At 39.8% G+C, this 22,494-nt stretch overlaps 1 protein-coding gene across 3 annotated transcripts in view; it reads right to left on the bottom strand.

The window, feature by feature from the left end:
* Positions 1 to 22,494, bottom strand: part of LOC131675425 (aromatic-L-amino-acid decarboxylase-like) — a 1,116,730-nt gene that overhangs the window by 904,118 nt on the left and 190,118 nt on the right. The gene's annotated exons all lie outside the window — the stretch shown is intronic.

Here is a 22,494-nt window from a genome sequence, read left to right as displayed (position 1 = left end):
ATATAGATGGAGTTACTCATGCAAAATCGCGTATAAAATTACTATTATTTAAAATTTTACCATACAAGGACTTAACATACGAAGTCTGTCCAGAAAGTATCGGGCCTACGTTTATATTTTCGCGCCATAGTGTTCGAGCGACCTCTACCGGACAGAAACGTCAACAGTAAAGCCTCACGAATCTATTGCTTACTTACTGACATCTGCCGGACGTATAGTTCATGCGTAACGTGTCTTTGTTTACAGTGCCTTTTTCGCGTTTGTCGGATTTTGATATTGTCAAAAATGACTGAAAAACATGATCAACGAATTTGCATCAAATTTTGCGGAAAGCGAGTTCGGAAACTATTGAAATGATGCAAAAGGCCTTGAAAGCGAGTGTATGAGCAGAACACGAATAAAAGAGTGGTATAAACGGTTCAAGGATGCTCGCACTTCTGTCGATAGTAATTCTCGTTCCGGCCGACCTTCGACGACAAAAACCGCAGATAATATTGAGCAGGTGCGACTTGCAATCAAACAAGATCGTCGTATGACTGTGCGAGAACTAAAAGAAGACCTTGGGATACCAAAAACTGGTAATGGTCAATAATGATGATAATGTGCTTAGAAAAGTTATTACATGTGATGAATCATGGGTTTATGGTTATGATCCTGAAACAAAACAACAATCTTCACAGTGGAAGCATTCTGAATCGCCAAGACCAAAAAAAGCACGTCAAAGTCGGAGCAATGTTAAGTCAATGTTGATTGTTTTTTTCGATTGTGAAGGTGTTGTACATCACAAATATGCACCAACAGGTCAGATAATCAATAGAGAATACTACGTTCAAATTTTGAAACGTTTGCGTGATGCAGTAAGAAAAAAACGGCCGCACTTTTGGGAAAGTGGTGACTGGCTTCTCCATTACGATAATGCGCCAGCGCATTCATCCAATTTTTTTGGTTGGAAAGTCAACTTTAGTGAAGCAAGATGCAGCGCGAAGATAACAGTGAAGTGAGAGAGCGAGTTCTGCAGCAATTGTTTGCGCCAGACGATAGGTAGTGGCAAGATGCATTGGATCAAGCTATAGAAGCATTTGGCGAGGACGTCGATCTTTCCGAAGATGATGAAGTCCTCGGAGTGATGTTACCAGTGAATGAAGCAGCGGTGGACGAAGTCGTCGAGCAGCCGCGAATACCTTCGCCGAGGAGATACGACGACGACGACATCCACGAAGCGGCAACAATTCGGATGCCGCTGACACCTCCACCTACAATAATATTGTAAGTACCTATTTTTTTCATTCTCTTTTACTCTCTCTCTCTCTCTCTTTCCATTTTTTTATAATATAAAGAACAAAATCATTTTAATGTAAATAGATGTGTTCTTATTATTATAAAATTTTATATTTAATTAATACCATTATACTAATAACACAATTATATTTAAATTTTATTAATTTATCAATATAATGGTATTAGCTTTACATAAATTTTTTATAATAATAATAAGAGCATATATGTTCTTTACATTAAAAAAGAGGTTCTGTTCTTTTTTTCATTGATTAAGGAATGTGAGAGTATGATTAAGCAATTAAAAATTTATATATCTAACAATATTGTATTAATAAATTGATAAATTGATAAAATTTTATATAGATAATTTATTAATTTATTAATGTAAAAGTATTATTCGTTATATAATATGTATGTACGTGTGTATATGAGAGAGAGTATATACTCCAATTTCAAATTTCATGTCCCTTTCTCTCACGTAGTTAAAATTTCTTGTTTTGTTTTGGATCACATTCTTTTTTTTACAATGTCTGATTTTCGTCGTCGTAGTCGTTATCGACATAGTACACTGTTAGTCTCACAGTTTTATTATACAGGGAATTTCAGTACAAATACATGTGTTTCTTATTACAGCAGGCATCGGTCGCCACTTGAATTACTGCCACCGTCTCTATGCTCCCGATTGTTTCCAATGGTGAATGTGTACGTTTAATATTGTTATATACAGGGTGGCCCATTTTAAGTGATCCACTCAGATATCTAGATTGGAGTGAGTTTTATCGAAAAAAGTTTCAGACAAAAGTTACTCAACTTTGAGGGGGCCATGTTTCTATGACCTTGGATTTGACCTTGGAGGTCATGTTCAAGGTCATTTCAAGGTCAACTTTGTTTTTTTAAATAGGAACCCCCATTTTTGACCCCGGATTCGGAAAGAGCGGGAAATTTTACGTCCAAAACGGTATTTTTAAATTTTTTTTCATGGCCTTGAGAAGGTCGATTTAAGGTCAAATGCTTGAAAAACTGCATAAAAGCGTTTTTTTAATTTTTAAGATATCGAAAAATGACCTCTACAAAATTTGTTCAGAACAGAGTGGGCCACCCAATGCACCAAAAACCTTTGACCTTTAACCTCATTTTGAAGGTCATTTCAAGGTCGAAGTGTTTTTTGTAATGGAAATCCCTCTTTTTAACCCCGGATACGCACATAGCGCGAAATCCGACGTTTGGATAAGGTATTGTGTTGAGTTTCTTGAAATGACCTTCAAAATGAGGTTAAAGGTCAAAGGTTTTTGGTGCATTGGGTGGCCCACTCTATTCTGAACAAATTTTGTAGAGGTCATTTTTCGATATCTTAAAAATTAAAAAAACGCTTTTAGGCAGTTTTTCAAGCATTTGACCTTAATTCGACCTTCTCTAGGCCATGAAAAAAAATTTAAAAATACCGTTTTGGACGTAAAATTTCCCGCTCTTTCCGAATCCGGGGTCAAAATTGGGGGTTCCTATTTAAAAAAACAAAGTTGACCTTGAAATGACCTTGAACATGACCTCCAAGGTCAAATCCAAGGTCATAGAAACATGGCCCCCTCAAAGTTGAGTAACTTTTGTCTGAAACTTTTTTCGATAAAACTCACTCCAATCTAGATATCTGAGTGGATCACTTAAAATGGGCCACCCTGTATATAGATAGATATACGAATTGATTTTTTTCAAATAAAGAATCTTTTTTTTTTTGCAGGTCTGATGACGATGACGACGACGACGTGGAGATGGTCTGTCAGGTAATTGTCTCGCGTCGACCACCACCACCACCACCACCACCATCACGACACGTGACACACGTCGACCTGGTGATGCCTCGAGCAGCACCCGTGATCGACATTACAAAGCCACAACAGCCGCTCTTGGTGAACTTAGTTTCACCAGAGATACAAGAGATGCCCTGTCGCTGACGTGAACAGGTATGATTTTTTTTTCTCTTTTCTTTTTTTCTAATCGGCGGTAGTATGTTCTAAGTTTTTTTTCATTTTTTGTTCCAGGTCGACGATCACGACGACGACAACAACAACAACAACAACACCATGCCAGTATGCGAGGGCTGGGAGTGCGTACACCGCGTCGCTGGTCGCTGCAGTCGTCAGCCGCAGTGGGTGGAATCACTACCGCAGCGCGGCAGCAGGTGGCACATCGATCGGAATGGGCCGGTCAGACATGTGGTGCGCAGATTATTTACGCTCGACTATATTTTCAACCTTCTACTGCCTTTATTTCCCGTTATATTTCTCCACTTCATCATTAGTGAAAAATTGCCTAACAGGAATCTGCTCATTCTGGGACAACAACTATAGTAAGGACGTTCGATAAGATACGTATTGATATCGCTCCAGTATGATTTAATTTTTAATATACCAATTTTCAACCCCTGGCGTTCAATTAATTAATTTTGCCGTGTTGTGCATTGGCAGTTGAAATGAAACATTACAGAAAGTATCAGAGTATATCGTCACTAATTCTTTCTGCATAGCTTTCTTCGCCGACCGTCACATCTATAGTATGCTTCGTCATACAGTGTAGAATCACCTCATTCGTGTCAATTGTACTTGACGAGATGACCATGTATCTCAAATGTAACGGCAATTCACGGTTTGCTGAGTGTGTATAATTGTATGCCAGAGGTGCTAATATTAAAGCCCGGCAATTGTGGGTTAGAAAGAGGACACGCTAGTCTTCCGAAATGCCTAATTCACGCGGCGACATCGATACATCTTTTCGCAGCAAAGGCTATACTTGTACCCGAGATATCGGGATTGAGTCACGACTTTTTGTGTTAAAAGAAAATTTTCTCGCCTTAATTCGCACGGTAACGAGTGGTAATATTAACGTGTAAGTGAGTAATCATCTTTTGTGTTACACACTAGTGGATAAAATTACAGGATTTTCGTAAAAAAATTTTTTTTAATTTTGTTGGTTCTTGTTTTTGGTCCAAGAACATAGAAAAAATTTTTTTATCCAAATAAATATATGAATTCGATAGTTTGTTCATTTAGCTGTAATTTAGAAGATTGTAGAGCTTGAGACAATTCGTCTTACAAGGGAACCACCCCAACCCGACCTCACCGATTTGAATGATTTTGGGATATGTTGTAGTACTTGAAAAAAAATTAGATACGTTTTTTTTGTATCGGCCCATGAGGGCTTTTAAGGGGTCAAATCCATCCTGAAAATCAACCCCAAAAATCAGTTTTTTTAATATTTCTCAGCATGAAATGAATATTTTTCAGTAAACTCAACGTTAAAAAATTTCTTATAAAATGGCGCTTTTAAAGACATAACATTTATACGGAAGCGGTGCAACCTCCGTTTTAATAGGGGTAAATACATTATTTTTTGTACTGTTTTACTACATGTAATATAGTAAATCAGCTCGAGTGATTTAAAAATCGCACTGATAATGAGAAAATACTAAAATTAAATCGACGTGTTTCCGGATTAAGAAAAAAATGTTTAAGGGGTGTTTCACCCCCTAGAAATCAGCCCCGTCAAACTATCAGCAAGTTAATCCACCTAACCCTGAGATAAACAAATTTAGTCGTTTGTTATTTTTTGAAATAATTTAATCCTATAAATGAGCGAGCTACCTCAACTAACCAACCTGCCTCTAACCCACCAAACCCCCATAAACCACCCTTACCCAACCAAATGTAGGTTAATTGACCTAACTTTGAGAGAATTGAGTTTATCAGTTACTTTTTCTTAAAATAATTGATTTCTACACCGTACGTCATCACATTTCTTTTTGATAAAATATATCTGTAGCTCAAACATAATTTATGACAAATAAAAATATGTTTAATACATGTTATTTTAATAGTACCAAAATGGCGAGAAATATCTCTTAAAAATTGTGATGATGCGTCATCACACGAAAAATATATACTACCGGCACTATGCAGCAGAACAGCCACAACTGCATACACCCGCCCACGCACATCCGGATCTCGTGAACTATGGCCTCCAGAAGTCTCCCTGACCGATGCGCACGACAAATTAGGCGCCAAGACCCGACCAATAAACAAATTTCGCGGGCGAAAAATATCGGTATAGACGGCGCTGAGACCCGGCTTAGCAACAAATCAGCCAATCAACAATAACTAAAGGGAAGTAAGCTAGGAGAAGCGGCGCGTCGCCGAAAAACGGCGCGCCAGTACTCGTCTAGCCCTGGTGTCGACCAGACGAGCGGGACATCCGGGCGCCAGTACCGAGAAGCAGAGAGCAGAATATTGAAGCAGAGAGTAGAATATAGAAGCAGAAAGTAGAATAGTGAAGTAGAAAAGCAGAATAGTGAAGCAGAAAAGCAGATAGAAAAGCAGGTAGAGAAGCAGTGATGAAAGCAGTGATAGAAACAGTTAGTGTATGTGTGTCGTTCACACTTTTCCGCTTTGAGGGTGGCGCAGCGTAATCAAACATTACCACCCCTCTCTCTGGGCGCCAATAGGTTGGCATACCCCACTGTCTTTCACTCCTTCGCTTTCAAACATTATTGGAGATCCGGAAGTCAAGTTTGCTGCGACATCCCTGATACACACAGCGAGTCGGAACCTTTTTAATCTAAGGTGGCGACCTCCTCGGAAGGAGTACCGATCTTTTCACGGTTCGACGCTCAAGAAGAGCGGAACTAAAGGCTTGACCCTCGGTTTGGGCGCGACGGGACTCTAGTTGCCCCAACGTCTACTGCGTCGGAAGCACGCAGCGTACAAATCTTACGAGATTTGCTTGACCTGGTACCACTGCCCCGCAGAGGCCAACCCAAATTGGGATGTCAGAAGAGAGACTCAGCCAGGACAGCCAGAGGAAGATTCCTAAGACGATCAACCAACTGAGCCTCCCCTCCTGGGCTCGCGTTCCAAAAACATCCCACCCTGCGTACCTGTATTAAGGGATTTCTCTCATGACTCACAGGTCCATCGCTTCGACGTACCGAGGTACGTCTTCCCATTGCGTTTCGGTCATCCCCGCTCACGCTGGTGGGTATCCGTCATTCGAAAGGTTGTTATTACCCCGTTTTGTCCCAAAGTCAGATCTCGCTTTCTAAAGAATGGTTTTATGACTTGGCTGATACAGATATTTGCTCTTTCGATTTGGTTTTTGACTGTTATGTCAGGGCGGGGTCTCGTCTAGCCGACAAGGCGATTCCCCAGGCAGTTTTCAGTATTCTTGCCGGTCATGTTACGCATTCGGTTCAAAACTCCGTCGTTGGGTTAAATGGGGTAGTTTGCGTTCAAGTGTTCAGACTTCAGAATTTAGTTCTGAAGTTGATATTCAAAAATCATCGTTCAAAAATTTCAAGCTTTATATGCTTGTCTGGGTTCAAAATTCAAAAATTAGGTTAATGTGGGAGTTTTTGTCCTTTGGTTAGGGACCTTGTAAGAAGCGACGTCTTTCTACCATAGTTCGTGACTATTTTTCTACGCTTTCTCTTTGTTATAGGTGCTCCCTCTCTGGGCTCTATGACTTTTCTAGCAAAGTCTTTAAAGACTTTGTAGATTTTCCTGCTGGATACTATGGCCGTTTCCGGGCAAGGCCATATATGGCCCTCTTCTTCGACGGCCTTTATTAATGGCTTCCTTAGTTCCCTTATATCTTCGCAGTTAAAGAGAATATGACTTTCGCTTTCTATTTCACCACAACTACACAGTTGGTCTTCGCATAGTCCTCTTTTGTGGAGGTATGACTTAAAAGCGCCATGTCCAGTCATAAACTGGACTGTGTAGTGATTGGGATTTAGCCACCTCTTCTTTAATCTGTCCTTGATTACTAGGAAGTAGCAGTACGTTCTCCTGCCATTTGTGGCTGACTGCCATCTCTCCTGCCATACCCTTTCGATTTCATCGTAGATGAGTTGTATGGCTTTCGAGAATTTTAGTCTGACCGATCGAAGTTCTTCCGATTTAATTCGGATGCCGTGAATTTTAATCGATTTCCCTTTCTTGACGCAGTACTTTGCAACTCTCGCGTCGAGCTCTAGAGCTATTGGTCGGGAGGCTGCTAGCACGTGCGCCGCTTCATGAGAGATCGATTTGTAGGCTTTGAGTGTCTTGCAAAGAACGGATCGCTGCAATCTTTCTAACGCAGATTGCTGTTTGCTGTTGGTCCTTTGCCACCAGCCCGCAGCGGCATATGTAATTTTCGATAGTAGGAAGCCATTATATATCTTTTTCATGGAGTTGAATTTTAGGCCCCAGTTCGCTTTTGCAACTTTACTTAGCTCGAAATAGGTGTTATTACAGTCTTGAACCACATTTCTAATATGTTCTTCCAATTGGCAGCCCTGCGAGATTGTGATTCCTAGGTACTTGACTGTTTTGTGCGTTCTAATGTTGTCTTTCCCAATTTTGACTGTAGGGTTCCTATTCTCGCTTAGTTGGCCTTTTAGCCATATTAGTGCTGACTTTTCTACTGCTAATTTCATTTTGTCAGACTTGCACCAGTCCATCATTATATTAATGATTTCTTGGGCTTGTCTTTCAAAATCAATGCGTGTCTTTGCCTTAATGATGGGAAGTACATCGTCTGCGTAGGCTAGTACCTCGTATCCTGCGTCCCTGATTGCCCGGAGTGGTTTGTCAAAGATGACGTTCCAGCCTACCGGTCCAAATACTGAACCCTGAGGGCATTCCCTGACAGCAACCCCTTCGTTACTGTTTTCAGTGTTTCTTCGAAGTGAGCATATATGCCTACTTCTCGATCACTGAAGTAACTCTGAAGGAGTTTGTAGATGTTCCTCGGGCAGTTTCTTTCTTTCAGTTGGGAGAGCAGGCTTGGCCACCATAAGGCATCGAATGCTCCTGAGACGTCCAGTGGAATAGCGGCTACATACTTTGTCGACGGATCAGATTCTGCCTCTTCTACTATTTCATATAGTCTTCTGATGGCATCCTTTGTGGATCTGTTTGCCTTAAAGCCAAATTGATCCTCCGAAGACCAGTCCGAGCTGTTAAGAATGTTGGATATTCTCTGAATCACAAGCCTCTCGAGTGTCTTCCCAGCTATGGGGAGTAGACATACGGGTCTATATGATTTAATCTCGTTCTCGGGTTTTTCAACCCCTTTGAGCAACGTGATTAGCATTCCACTTTTCCATCTTCTGGGGAACACTCCGCATTCTAGGCAGGCGTTGAAAAGTCGCGTCAGTTCCTGGTGTAATGGTTTTGCGTTAACAAGCATTTCTGACTCTATTTTATCTTTCCCTGGTGATTTCCCTACCTTGTTCGCTTTAAGGGCCATTTCAACTTCCCTTATTAGGAAAGGCGTTGCGTCGCCGGTTACTGGAACCTCCCGCATATCTCTGCGAATCTTTGTGTGTACAACGTTTTCGCAGCTTGGGTCGTCATCAGGCATTAGTCCTTCTAGTAGAGCCATGCTTGATTCCTTCCAGTCTTTTGTGACTGAACCATTACGGTTAACTGTGCACATCGCTTTTGAGATTCTGACTTTCTTGGATGCTCGTTTGTATGGGTACGCCCAAGCATTCTTTTCGCTTTCAATGGTGCAGAAATCTCGCCAGCTGTTGTTTTTGGCTCTTTTAATAGCCCTTGCATAGTCGGAATTCATTTGTCTCAATTTCCCAAGTAATCTCTGGAGGGTTTTCCTTTGTTTTCTATTCGGTCCTTCCTTGTCTTTCAGAGCGACGATTTGTCGATGTCCTTGTATCGCCCGCTTCTTACTTCGCAAGTCAGGATTCCATCAGGGTTGAGAGCGCGTTCTTCTCATTTTTGATGGAATAGAGTCCTTTGCTGCCCTTTTTAGAACCTCTTCGAATTTAGAAACATATGTTTCAATGTCTTCAGAGGTTCTTAAAGGAAGTTTAGCTAGGTTCTCTTTCTCGAATTTACAAAGTCTCCCGAATTTCTCCCAATCAGCTTTTCTCATATTGAACCTTTGTTCTAATGTTTCTCGGGTTCGTATGAGTCTGGCTGGTTGTGAGGCAAAATCCAGTTCGATCACTATGGGCCTGTGGTCACTGGTGGTCCATTCTTTCACCGCCCAGCTAGCCAAGAGGTTTGACAGGTTCGACGTGTGTAAAGTTACATCGATATCCGTCTCGCCCCTCGTGCTACGGCACGTTGGAAGTTGGCCCCTCCTATTGGCCACTATTAACCCGTATTGGTCTATGAATTCTTCTATGACTGTTCCATTCTTGTCCTGTGTGTTAGACCAGATCTTTGACTTGGCATTTGCGTCCATTCCAACTAAGACTCTTTTGCCTTTCAAATGCTTCAGAGTCTCAGCTAGTTTGTCAAGATACGTCTTCCTGCTGTGGCTGAACTGGCAGTAGATGCTTACGAAGTAAATTTCGCCAAAGGCTCCGACCACTTGTGCGCAAACACAGTGGGAGTCACACAGGTTAGAAATCTTGGTAGCAGTGACCCTGTGCGGATTGTAGAGTATCGCAGCTTGAATCGTTTCGCCTTTTTCGGCTCCGTGAATGGCTGTGACACTGCCCATACCTGAAATCGCGTTATTCCAGTGATATGGTTCTTGCACCAGTGCCACCTGTATGTCAAGACTTCTGTCTGTCATGATTTTTCACAGCTCATCGTTGGCTACTTGGATTTTGTTGAGGTTCAATTGTATGATCCTCAATTTCGGGCCCAGTTCGGGGTTTTGTTGTGCGTTCAATTTAAACCTTTTAACTAGTGGGCAATCGTCTTTGCTTTCGTCATTGTTTGGTTGCGAGGGAAACTGAGTTGACACCGGAGTGTTAGAGTAGTGCTCTGGTTTCTCAACGGTCGTTTCCTGCTTACGTTCCCTCGCCTTGTTATACCTAGAGTGCTTGACCATATCGCTTTCAAGGTACAACGCAATGTCTAGTTATATTTTTCCTCCTTTTGGATCGCTGCTGGTGATTCTGGAGGGTAGCTTTCGATTTTAGTCCTGGCGTTAACGTGCGCGTTCAATTAAGCAAGTGGCGTTCGAGTGCGAGTAGTGAGTGCTTGTGTGTTGACGTGAGCTTCTTTAGTTACCTTTGCGGGTTTCTCCATGGTTTTCCATGGCTCTTTTATTTACAAATTGATTAAGCTAGTTATTTTCCTAGCGTTTTGATCTATTATTAGATTATTTATTTTGATTTTGTTTATTTTATTTTATTTCTTTATGATTTGATTTAGAGATTTTGAATCTGGGCTTAAATCTGTAATTTCTGTAATTTTTGATTCTTTCTTATTTATTTTACTTTGATTGGTAACTTTCTTACTATTTTCTATTTACTACACTATTATTATTATTATTATTATTGTTAAATACTTAAGAACTAATATAATTATAATATAACTTAAAACTAATTACGAGTGTACCAGCGTGTTTTTATTTCACGCTGGGTTTGATTTTTAATCAAACCTCGTTTGGTCAAGTCCGGGTTAGGTGTTAGACGAATTGCAACCAAAGTAGCATTTGAGTGAGCATGTCGGGTTTCCGCCTTTACTATCATCTTAGCCTGTGTTCGCCATTAGCAGCACTCGATCTGATGGACATTTAGTGCATGGTTTTCGCTTTCAAAGGGAGCTGACAGCCACTAATTTCGCTTTCAATTCCAAAATTGCTTTAGCTATTAGGGCTTAAACAATTCCTTAGCAGGAAGGATGGTGCCTTTCTGTGGAAATATTTTTCATAAGGGTTTTGGCATCCGTAGTGCGTTCTAGTCATCGAGAGTTACTCGGCCCAATGGACTGTTCTCTCGCACAATTGGTGTCGGGCCTTACTCCGGGAGCTCGAGGCAAAGAACTTTGGGTGGCTGCTATGACCACGGCCGCGACTCTTTACCCACAGTGGTGGCACCTACCGATTGCCAGTCGATAGGGAGTAATTTGTTATCTACCCGAATTAAATTCGGATTGCCGGGACCATTGGTCCTCTGCAACTAGCTCCCGGAGCGGTCTCCCGTCCTTTAAGAGGGCGCGCGGTACCACAATCCTAAGAGATTTCCCCTCAAGTGACTCCCGGATTTTGGCTTTTCTGGGCTCGAGTTGAGCTCTTGGGGTATGGTAGACTCCGCGTTGAATGTTTGGGCGTTTACAGGCCGCACCTCACCATCACGTATTGTTATGGTCCGTGTTGTTTTGTTTTGTTTGGCCGGTTGGCCTGTAGCCCTGAGGGCGAGCGTTGTGTGTTTTGCCTATTGTTTCTTTACAGAGACAGCGTTTTCAGCCCCACCGCGTGAAGGTACACACATCCGCACTTGTGATTGCAAGTCTTCGTTCAAATATACATTGCATTCACTTCGGGTCGACGAGCATTAGTTGCTTGTCGAGGGCAATCGGTGACGCATTTTGTACTTCAGCATTTGTATATGCCCGTACACAAAAGAGAGAAGTTTCGACGTCCTCGCCTAAAACAACGAGTTGTTTGTTTGAGGAGACTCTGTTCTCTGCTAAGGAAGATAATTACTGTCCGCCGCTTTGACAAAAGATTTTTGCACAAAGTGACCTGGCCAGCCTCGCGGCTGGCCATATGGTGTACTATATGCATCATCCATGTTTTTGCTAAGCGGATTATAATCGAGCTTCCTCAGAGCGTCGTGATTGCAACCGCCAGTGATAGAAACAGTGATAAGGAAATAGTGATAGTGGAGCAGAGTAGTAGAACAGCAGCAACAGCACCCGCAGCAGTAGTGACGCAGCAGCAGGTCCGCCGGCCACGAGCAACAGCCTCAGCCGTTCGCAATCGCGACCATCCTAGGAAAATACCCGAGTGAGTACGCTTTTTCTCTCAGATAAATCGCATGTTGGCCGTCCACGTCCTCGGGAGTGCCGTCTGACCTCCGCGCGACTACTTAAACGCTAGATACTCGGTAGTACCGCATTACCTTCGCGTATCTGACCGATTTCTTTATACGTGCTCTTATCGTTAGCCTTCCGGTTGAATTTTCGTTGTCGCACCGTTGCCCGTCGCTGGAAGATACGTTTTCATACGCGCATTTGTATGCCGCAAATGCCCCGCTTAACCTAAACGAATTGTTGATTTGAGGCGAGCTTTTCCGTTGAGTCGCGTGATTGTCGAACGTCCGCGTCCTCGGGAGTGCCGTATGACCTTCGCGCGAGCGACAAACATTACGCGTGCTGACAAACTCCTTGTTAAGAGCGGGCGAATGCTGTGTGAGTCGCGCTTGACCTTCGTTCAGCCGATGAGTTTGTGTACGCGTTATTAACTTGTTTTCACCGTAGGATTATCGCTCCGAATTGTCAGCATTGTCGATTGGGTAGCCCGACCTCGTGCGACCGACCGAATTCCTGCGCGTATTTACCTCAAGTGAGCTGGAACTTTCGCCGCAAGTAAACAGCCAGACATCGCGTAACTGCGGTCGAGATCCGAAAGTATTCACCCGAGTTATTGTCCGCCTAAATCAGCTTCGCGTCATAGTACGCCACTTGCGCCCCCGTTAACTTAGACCAGGCTGACCATCGCGAAGGGTTGACTACTGGGCTGACCTGGGACTGTTGGCCTAATAAATCTGAATCGTACTTAAATTGGTTTTATCATTGACTACACCCGCTTGATTACCTCGTCCCCCTTAGCTGTCGCGATCGGTTCGGGATCACGAACGCGCATGCGAACGACTTGATCTCTGCCTAACCAATAGCCGCTGTCGTGGGAATCACACTACTAGCGAACAAAGGACCGGAGGGAGCTGTTTCCTGGACCACTAACCTGTTAGTCGAGGTGCCCCTGTGGCGCCTCCCTCGATATACCCGCTTCTAAGCCGAGAGTCATCGTGCCCCGAACCACACCTGACTAGCCGATCGAGCCGCAGCTCTCCTAACGTGAGAGCCCGGTAGCTGGCGCCCAACAAATAAAATAAAGCTGTATACGTTGTTTCGGCTAACTGCGTCGCTGGCGACAGTGCGAGATCGGAAAAATTCGTGTCATTTATTTTTCCTCTCCCTCTCCCCCGTCGCAAAATAAACACGAGAATAACACAAGGTCTAATTATCATTTATAGATCTATACATATATATTTATATTCGTATGTAGTGTGACGGTAAACGTCTTATTAGCGCTAACAGCCCAACCATGCGGCTGCCGGCGAAGGCAGCACCTGCCGGTTGGGGCGAAATGTATTGAGGGAATTCGGCACGAGACGAGACGGAACGCGTGCGTATGGAAACGAACCAGTGGAGGATTAACTACCGATACGTCTAGCCGCAATTTCGAGGATTGGTAACCGATCGCAGAGGAGTGCAAGAGGTTGTTGTTCTTCCCGAGTGGTCCTGAGTTTCGAGACGAGCTGACCTGAGCCCGCAGGAGCTGAGCTATCTCCCGTTTGGAAAGTGTGCGTGAAGAGGGCGAAACCGTAAACGTGAGATACCATCGCCCGCAGATAAACATTGCCAAAAGACTAGCGTGTGTCGTGAGAATCTCCAACACCTCACTTGTTACCCGTGTGAGCGTTAATAAGGTAAGCTGGCCAGCTTGATTTCGCTATTGCTAAATAATTGCTAATAACTAATCTCTCGTGCTCCGTAAAAAGCGTGCATGTAATAACTCGGCGAACAAAGAGTGACGAGCGATCCGATACTCCATGTTATTGTCGCGCGCGCGCGTCTTGTAAACATAAACACGCGGGCCTAATATATTGTATAGTTTGGAGGAAATAAATAATCCCGTATGTGATATTAACAGTATTTTCGACGTATTTATTTCACGTTAGTAGATAGTTGGTTGACTGACACCTGTTCCATCCTGCTCTCCGGTCTTCATGTTTGAATATTCAGGTAATCACGCGCGCTTTTCTATGCGATCGGGCGCTTAAAATAAAAAGAAGGTATTAACTCCGTTACAGTAGATACATAAATATATTTACGTAAGTGCCATCGTGCGCGATACTATATATATTTTGATTTTTCATAATAATTTTTATCTTTTTCTTTTTTTTATTTATTGGTAAATTAAAATGTATCATTCAACGAATTCCTTACAGAAATGATAATCATCGAAAAAGTGTTTGAAACATAATGATCGTTTACACCAACCACACCGAATTAAAGCAACATTTTTACATGCTCTACTTCGCAATGTATATTGAAAGAATCCTCAAACTAAAATCAACAGGGTTATCTATTTTAGCTGGTTTTTCAGCAATGTAGCCGCTTTTATACCAAGCGTATTTAAAAATATTTGTATATCTTGGTGAAGAAAGCTGGTTCTGGACAAGAGACTGCATTTTTATGATGTTATTTCTTAAATGTAGATTCATTTTATAGTCCATCAAAATTACTTGATCCGATAAACGTCGAACGAAGTTATTCCAGATACGAAATCCATAAACATCGAGTGGTTGGATCTTCCCTCTCGTTCCTGTGGGAATTTTTTTTATATTAACAATTTTGTTTGTTGGCATCGTTTCCCTTACAGCTTTATCGGAATATCCACTCCAAGAGTTGAGTAAAAGTATAGATTGAGATCCAACATTTGGTTAAAAAACTTCTTTCAACCAAATTTTAAAATGATCTCAAATAACAAAATGTCAAAAATTTTTTATGTCATTGCATTATAATAAACAAAAATATACTAATTTGTCGTTAAATTTCCAGATTTAGATGCTTCCACATGCACATTTTCTGGTCTAAATAATGAATATTCCACTATGGGATCGAATTGACCACTTTTTTCTTTTAATACTATAAAAAGTGGTGATAAAAGTCTCCCGGTTGCTGATATAGTTGGTTGAATTGTATAACTGTGCGTTGTCGATGAAACCGACTGTACCAGACATTGCACCTGCTTTTCTTCTTCAACTGCTAATATTCTTCCCGAGTGTATTTCTAATTGAAAACCACTCTGATCTGAATGATAAAAGTTTGCAATGCCGATTTCTGGTATACATGATTTAACATCAGCTACAAAAGCATCATCATTAGTTTGTAGTTCTTCTTTACTTTCTAATGTTTTTTTGGTGATAAATTTATTTATTTTTCTAGATACTATTCTATGAGCTTTTTTAAATTTTAGTAACCAATTTTGAGAAACCTTAAATCTTATATCTTCATGGCCAACAATTTTTCGAGCTTGCAATGCCCATTTCCGTATATCTCGATCATGCTGCAATAGCGGCTTTTAAATTATCAAACGTGTATTGGCAAATTTGCGCAATTTTTTCTCGGTAAGTTCCATTTTTATTAATTGTTTTCGCCCAACGTTTAAGTTGACTTATAGATGAAACTTTTTAGAATCTATGTTGTACAGTATTCAGTTTTAAGTTTTTGTTTTTTCCGCTCCTCCAAAATTCTACGGCTCTTTGTTTATAATCAAATGTGATTTCTCCATCATCATTTGTGCACTGATTTGTTGGTGCAAAATCAGGATAAGGAAAGTGATGTTAAACTTCATCTTCGATTTATTTAGCATCAGTGTTTTTATAATCTTCATGAAAATCTAACGTCTCTTCAACAATCATACCAATATCATTAAACTAATACACGGCATCTATTAATATTTCTTTCAACTTTTCTGACAATTTAATTTCTTTGAAATTAATCTCGCTATCTGGTATTTGTAAACTTTGAAAATATGCTAATAATAAATTGACTACGTTCAAAGAATTGATCTATATGTTTTAATCTCAAACAAAATCAAGATATAAATACTGTTTTTTGCAGTTGAATAATTTTATAAAAGACAAAAGAAAACCTAGTCTATAGATAGAATTCGATCATACGTTTTTAAGAGTTATATTTCACATGTTTACAAATCAAAATATTCGAATAAAATGATATATGATTAGTGACATAAATACTTACGTAGTAGACAAAAACTTTTCTTATTGTTATGTACTATACGAGGTGTGTTCAAAAAGTAAGATGACTTTTCATATTCCACGGGCAACGTACTTTCGATTATCGATTTTTTTGTTTTGTTATGTTGGTACACTCTTCACGAACATCTGTACCAAGTTTCAAGTGTATAGCATTTTTTTGTTCGGTTGTGAGAGGCGTAAAGGTTATAAGTGTTTTGCGTGCTCGGCGATTTCTTGCTATCGAAAAATATGGATCAAAGGATTTGCATCAAATTTTGTGTAAAAAATAAAATAAAGTGCTCCGAAACACTTGAAATGTTGACGGTGGCATACGGTGAAACTGTTCTGAGTAAAAAAAATGTTTACAAGTGGTACAAACTCTTCCAAGATGGCCGGGAAGATGCCAATGAAGAGCCTCGCTCTGGACGCCCAAGCACATCAACAACTGATGAAAACGTTCAAGCAGTGAAGAAAATTGTTCTGGAAAATCAAAATCAAAATCACTATCCGAGAAGTTGCTGAGGATGTTGGTATATCGCTTGGCTCGTGCCATGAAATTTTTTCTAACGTTTTGGGCATGAGACGTGTGTCAGCGACGTTTGTTCCAAAATTGCTAAATTTTGACCAAAAGAACCGTCGCATGAGCATCGCTCAAGAACTGTTGAATGACGTCAACGTCGACCCAGATTTACTCAAAAGGCTCATAACTGGTTAAGAATCATGGGTATATGGTTATAATATCGAAACCAAAGTCCAATCGTCCCAATGGAAGAACCCAGATGAGCCAAGACCGAAAAAAGCACGCCAAGTTCGATCAAATGTCAAAGTTTTGCTCACTGTTTTCTTCGATTACCAAGGCGTGGTGCATCAGGAGTTCTTGCCATATGGACGTACGGACAATAAACAGTATTATCTTGAAGTTATGCGCCGTTTGCGATAAGCAATACGAAGAAAACGCCCAGAATTGTGGTAAAACAATTCATGGCTTTTGCATCACGATAATGCCCCTGCTCACTCATCTTTGCTTGTGAGAGATTTTTTGGACAAAAACAACACCACAATCATGCCTCAGCCACCATATTCACCGGATTTGGCCCCATGTGACTTTTCCTTGTTCCCAAAACTAAAGAGACCTATGAAAGGACGGAGATTTGCAACGATTGAAGAGATAAAGATTGCATCGCTGGAAGAGCTCAAGGCTGTACCGAAAAGTGTTTATGAGAAGTGCTTTGAGGATTGGAAAAACCGTTGGCATAAGTGTATTATATCTGAGGGGGATTACTTTGAAGGGAACAACATAAATATTGATAAATAAATAAATATTTTTTCTTACAAATACAAAGTCAACTTACTTTTTGAACACACCTCGTATTTTCGTGTTCGGGAAATTTGTAATACTTGGAACATATTGTTATGCAACATGAATGTTATTGAAGAAATACATTTATTTTTCGCTATTTATATAAGGTTAGCCCGCATGTGGTTCAGTAAGGGTGGTTTATAAGGGTGGGGGGTTATTTAGGTTAGGGGTAAGTGGATAAGAGGTATGTGATTCAGCTGGGATAACTCGCTCATGGTGTAGAATTCAATTATTTCAAGAAATAACAAACGACTAAAGCTGCTTTTCCCAGGATTAGGTGGATTAGCCCACATGTGGTTCGGTAAGGGTGGTTTATAAGGGTGGGGATTAGGTAGGTCAGGGGTAAGTGGATAAGAGGTATGTTATTTAGCTGAGATAACTTGCTTATGGTGTAAAATTCAATTATTTCAAGAAATAACAAACGACTAAAGCTGCTATTCCCAGGATTAGGTGGGTTTGCCCGCATGTGGTTCAATAAGGGTGGTTTCTAAGGGTGGGGGGGTTATTTAGGTTAGGGGTAAGTGGATAAGAGGTATGTGATTCAGCTGGGATAACTCGCTCATGGTGTAGAATTCAATTATTTCAAGAAATAACAAACGACTAAAGCTGCTTTTCCCAGGATTAGGTAGGTTAGCCTGCATGCGGTTCGGTAAGTGTGGTTTATGGGGGTTTGGTGGATTAGACGCATGTTGGTTAGTTGAGGTAGCTCGGTCATGCATAGGATTAAATTATTTCAAGAAATAACAAACGACTAAACTTGTTTATCTCAGGGTTAGGTGGATTAACTTGCTGATAGTTTGACGGGGGTGGTTTCTAGGGGGTGAAACACCCCTTAAACATTTTTTTTTTTAATCCGGAAACACGTCGATTTAATTTTGGTATTTTCTCATTATCAGTGCGATTTTTAAATCACTTGAGCTGATTTACTATATTACATGTCGTAAAACAGTACAAAAAATAGTGTATTTACCCCTATTAAAAAGGAGGTTGCACCCCTTCCGTATAAATGTTATGTCCTTAAAAGCGCCTTTTTATAAGAAATTTTTTAACGTTGAGTTTACTGAAAAATATTCATTTCATGCTGAGAAATATTAAAAAAACTGATTTTTGGGGTTGATTTTCAGGATGGATTTGACCCCTTAAAAGCCCTTATGGGCCGATAAAAAAAACACGTATCTAATTTTTCTTCAAGTACTACAACATATCCCAACATCATTTAAATCGGTAAGGTCGGGTTGGGGTGGTTCCCTTGTTAGAGATATCAAATGAAAAAGGATTATTTTGTCTTTGTTCATCGATATTTCAGAATTAAATAATTACATAGAAAAATGGAGGGTGGTTTCAAACACTTGAATAAAGTCTCTACAAAATTCGGTTATTCATTTTTCATTAAAAACTATTTTTCGTGCTTTATACGAATAAATGAGAATAAAAAGGCTTTTGGTGAAAAAACCGTGCGTTAACCCTTAACTGCTTGTTAGCGCCGTTTGCACTTCAAGGATAAGAGAGAGTGTATGCATGTGTAAAACGATGCTTCGAGAGCAGAAAATATAAAACAACTAACCTGCTTGACGTCTGCTAGGAATGAGTGCGATTAGAGGGTTTCGAGCACTTTTTGTCCGTTCGCCTTAACAACCCGCGTTGCATATATCTTTCGTCTGTTAAACAGCTCGAATTACTGTCCGCTATTTATGATGTTTTCCAAAAATATAAGAGCGAAACACATGTGCGTAATCCGAGCAATTCTCGGTCTCAGCACGCTTGGGGAAACCCAAATTGCTTGATGAACGACGCGCGCCATAAAATCGCTGGTTTCTGATTCGCTCACAGGGAATGGGCCCAGAGAGTAGGGAGGAGTTTTCCGCGCTTCCCTCGGTTCCCTCGATACCAAATCAAGTATTGTTAGTGAGTTCCGTTTGAACATTCAACAGCTAAGCACGGCTAAGCACGGCTATTACAAAAATTTTTAAATAATGAGTGTGAATTGAATACTCGAAAATTGGAATTATTTTTGCTGGATTGAAAATAATAATAACATTTTATTATAAAACAGTGAGTTCATTTTAGAACCAAACATTTAGTGATTTCTAATATATCTATATGCATAAAATCAAATCTTTACTTAACATATATTGCCAATGAAGTAAACACTTTATCCCCACGTTATTACTCTTTATTATCACATTAGATCAATTGTTCTTTAGAATTTTTTTGTGTTTTTTTCTAAATAAACTATTCTATCTCACAAGCTAATACTGCAACTGATAAAATTAAAATAAAAGTTCCTTAAAAATAAAAAATATCTAAAAAACGAAAAAAATCAATTATAATTACTTTTTTACAAACATTGCCAAATGTATTTAACATGTCAAAATTTTCTCTTCCAAATAATGACATTATTGATGAACTCCAATGTATTTTTTCCAGAATGTCACTATGTCAGCCTCAGGTATTGGTAAAAAATGCGCTTGCTGCGGTTTACCAGAGAAAAAATTAGTGGGACCCAAACAAACTGTTGACACAGATGATGAAGCTTATACTTTGTCCGATTATTTGGCTGTGACACTTGTAATGGGAGACATACTTTGTCAGAAATGCAGTGGTTCTGCCCGCTTCGCCAAAGCAAAACGCAGAAAAATCGATCAACCACAAAATGTAAATACTTTGCAAATCGACAGTCAAGGGTCAACATCTTCTTCAGAGACATTATCGCAACCACATAATGATACAGTTTATGTTCCACCAAAGAAAAAAGTTATTGAAAAAGTAAAAGATACTATTGAGTTACCTTTAAAAAGAGTAGTTTCTACTCATGATTACTGTTGTTTATACAAAAGCAAAACAAATATTGTTATTGTTCCTTTCGATGCAAGAAAACAAGCTTTTGTTGAAAGAGATATATTCATACCAGAGGGTAATAGATGTTGCCGAAAACACTTAATAAAGAAAAGATTTTATTCAGATGAGTTAATTAATTTAAAAGTAGTTTCTAATTCAATTACCACAACAGCTGCAGATATAACAAAACTATTTAAATCTTTGAGTTTAACTTCCGACAGAGAATTACACGATAGAATCGGAGATTTTTCAATCTCTGAAGAGAGGATTCGTACGTTTACTGGATTGAATTGGGAACAACTAATAGAATTGCGAGAAATGATGGTTTCGTTGAGGAATACCGACAATCGGACTGTTACGCAAGCTGTTGTTGTTTTTTTGTTCAGATTACGAACAGGAAACTCAAATGAGATAATCTGTTCTGTTCTCGGCCTTGATCGTCATCAGCAAGTCTCTGAATTTTCAAAGTCTGTGTTAAGTGCCTTTGAAAAAGATGTATTGCCTTCACGCTTTGGTTTACAAGCCGTCAATCGAGAGGACTTGATTGCTAATAATTCAACGATTCTCCTTCAGAAGCTTCATGGCATAAGTGATAACAATCTTTCGTTAGTTGGCGATGGCACTTATTTGAAGCACCAAAAAAGTTCCACTAACGAATACCAACGAAGATCTTTTTCTGGACATAAGAAAGTTCCTCTATGCAAGCCCTTTACTCTGTGCACTACAACTGGTTTTATTGTTGATGTACTGGGGCCGTTTTATGCTAAAGAAAACAATTCTATGATTTTGGAAAAAATTTTGAAGGCCCACGATAACAATTTAAAGAATTTGATGTGCAAAGAGGGTGATGTTTTTATTCTTGATCGAGGGTTTCGCGATATAAAATCAAAATTAGAAAATGATGGTTATCGGGTCCTCATGCCAGCCTTAAAAGATAAAAATCAGAAACAATTGTCAGCGGAAGATGCAAACAAATCTCGACTTGTTACCATACTTCGTTGGGTGGTGGAAGCGGTACACGGAGCTGTAGCTCAGAAGTATAAGTTTTTCCATCAGCAATTAGATAATCGTTACCTGACTGAAGCTGGTCTTTACTGCAGAATTGTTTGCTTTTTAATTAATCAATTCGGAAAACGAATCGTGTCAAGGGCTTCGACCGATAATGAGATACTCAATTACATTCTTTCAAGAAATTCCAATGAAAATAGTTTAGCAACGGAAGTGATATCAGGAAAATATAGCCGAAGAAAGAGTTTATTCAAAACGTTAAGGTCTGATGAGCTAGAAGATTTTCCTGAAATAACGGAACAGGATCTAGTCAAACTATTCACTGGAACTTACCAACTCAAACAAGCAATATCCTATTTAGCTGAAATGATGGGTGACACGTATGAAATAAATGTAAGTTACTACCGTGAATCTGCTGATCTAATCAAGTTACAAGTGAGATCTAGACATATCGAAAGTAAACAATACAACTGCTATATTCACTACAAACCAAATACCATTGGCTGTGCTGGCATACTGCGTTTTTGCTGTGAGTGTGCTAACGGTATGAGAACAATTGGATGCTGTTCTCACGTGGCTGCCGTTATTTATTATTTAGCGTACGCCAGATTCCAATCTTCCATTGTAAAACCTGCCCAACATCTAACAAAGATTTATGAACAAGATCATGTGGTGGCTGTTATTGAAGCAGATAGTGATGACGATTGATACATGTGGCATGGTTATAGATTATCTCAAAAGAATATTTTTTCTATTTTTGTAAAATGTAAACAAATTATTAAATAATCACAGAAAATTGATATCTCTAGAAATTGTTTGTTGTCTTCTTATTTATTAGTCGCACACTAATCAAGTATACCCTTGAACCATGCTCCAGCTAAAAATGAATCTTTAAAAAAAAATTTTCGTAAGGTTAAAAATAATAGTAACGATAATTTTTCTTATTCGATATTTTTTGAATGAATCGCTCAAAGTAAATCTTAGAATCAAACCAATACCACTATCGTATTTTGTGCCAAAAAATACATTGAAATCATGTATACGTGTATGATGAAAAAAACGTCTGCTCTATTAGCCGGATCGATCGGCATAAGACATCATTTTCTTACCTGAACTTGTTAATGATTAATATCCTTACTGAAGTATTAAAAAAAATGTGATACACTTTTTCGATGTATTTTTTCACGTAAAATACGATAGTGCTACTGAGTTTTTTCATAAAACT

This window comes from Phymastichus coffea, unplaced genomic scaffold, assembly GCF_024137745.1.
Source record: "Phymastichus coffea isolate CEN01 unplaced genomic scaffold, Cenicafe_Pcof_1.1 PCOF00021, whole genome shotgun sequence".
Classification (NCBI taxonomy): Eukaryota; Metazoa; Arthropoda; class Insecta; order Hymenoptera; family Eulophidae; genus Phymastichus; species Phymastichus coffea.
This window is presented reverse-complemented; position numbering and strand designations above follow the sequence as displayed.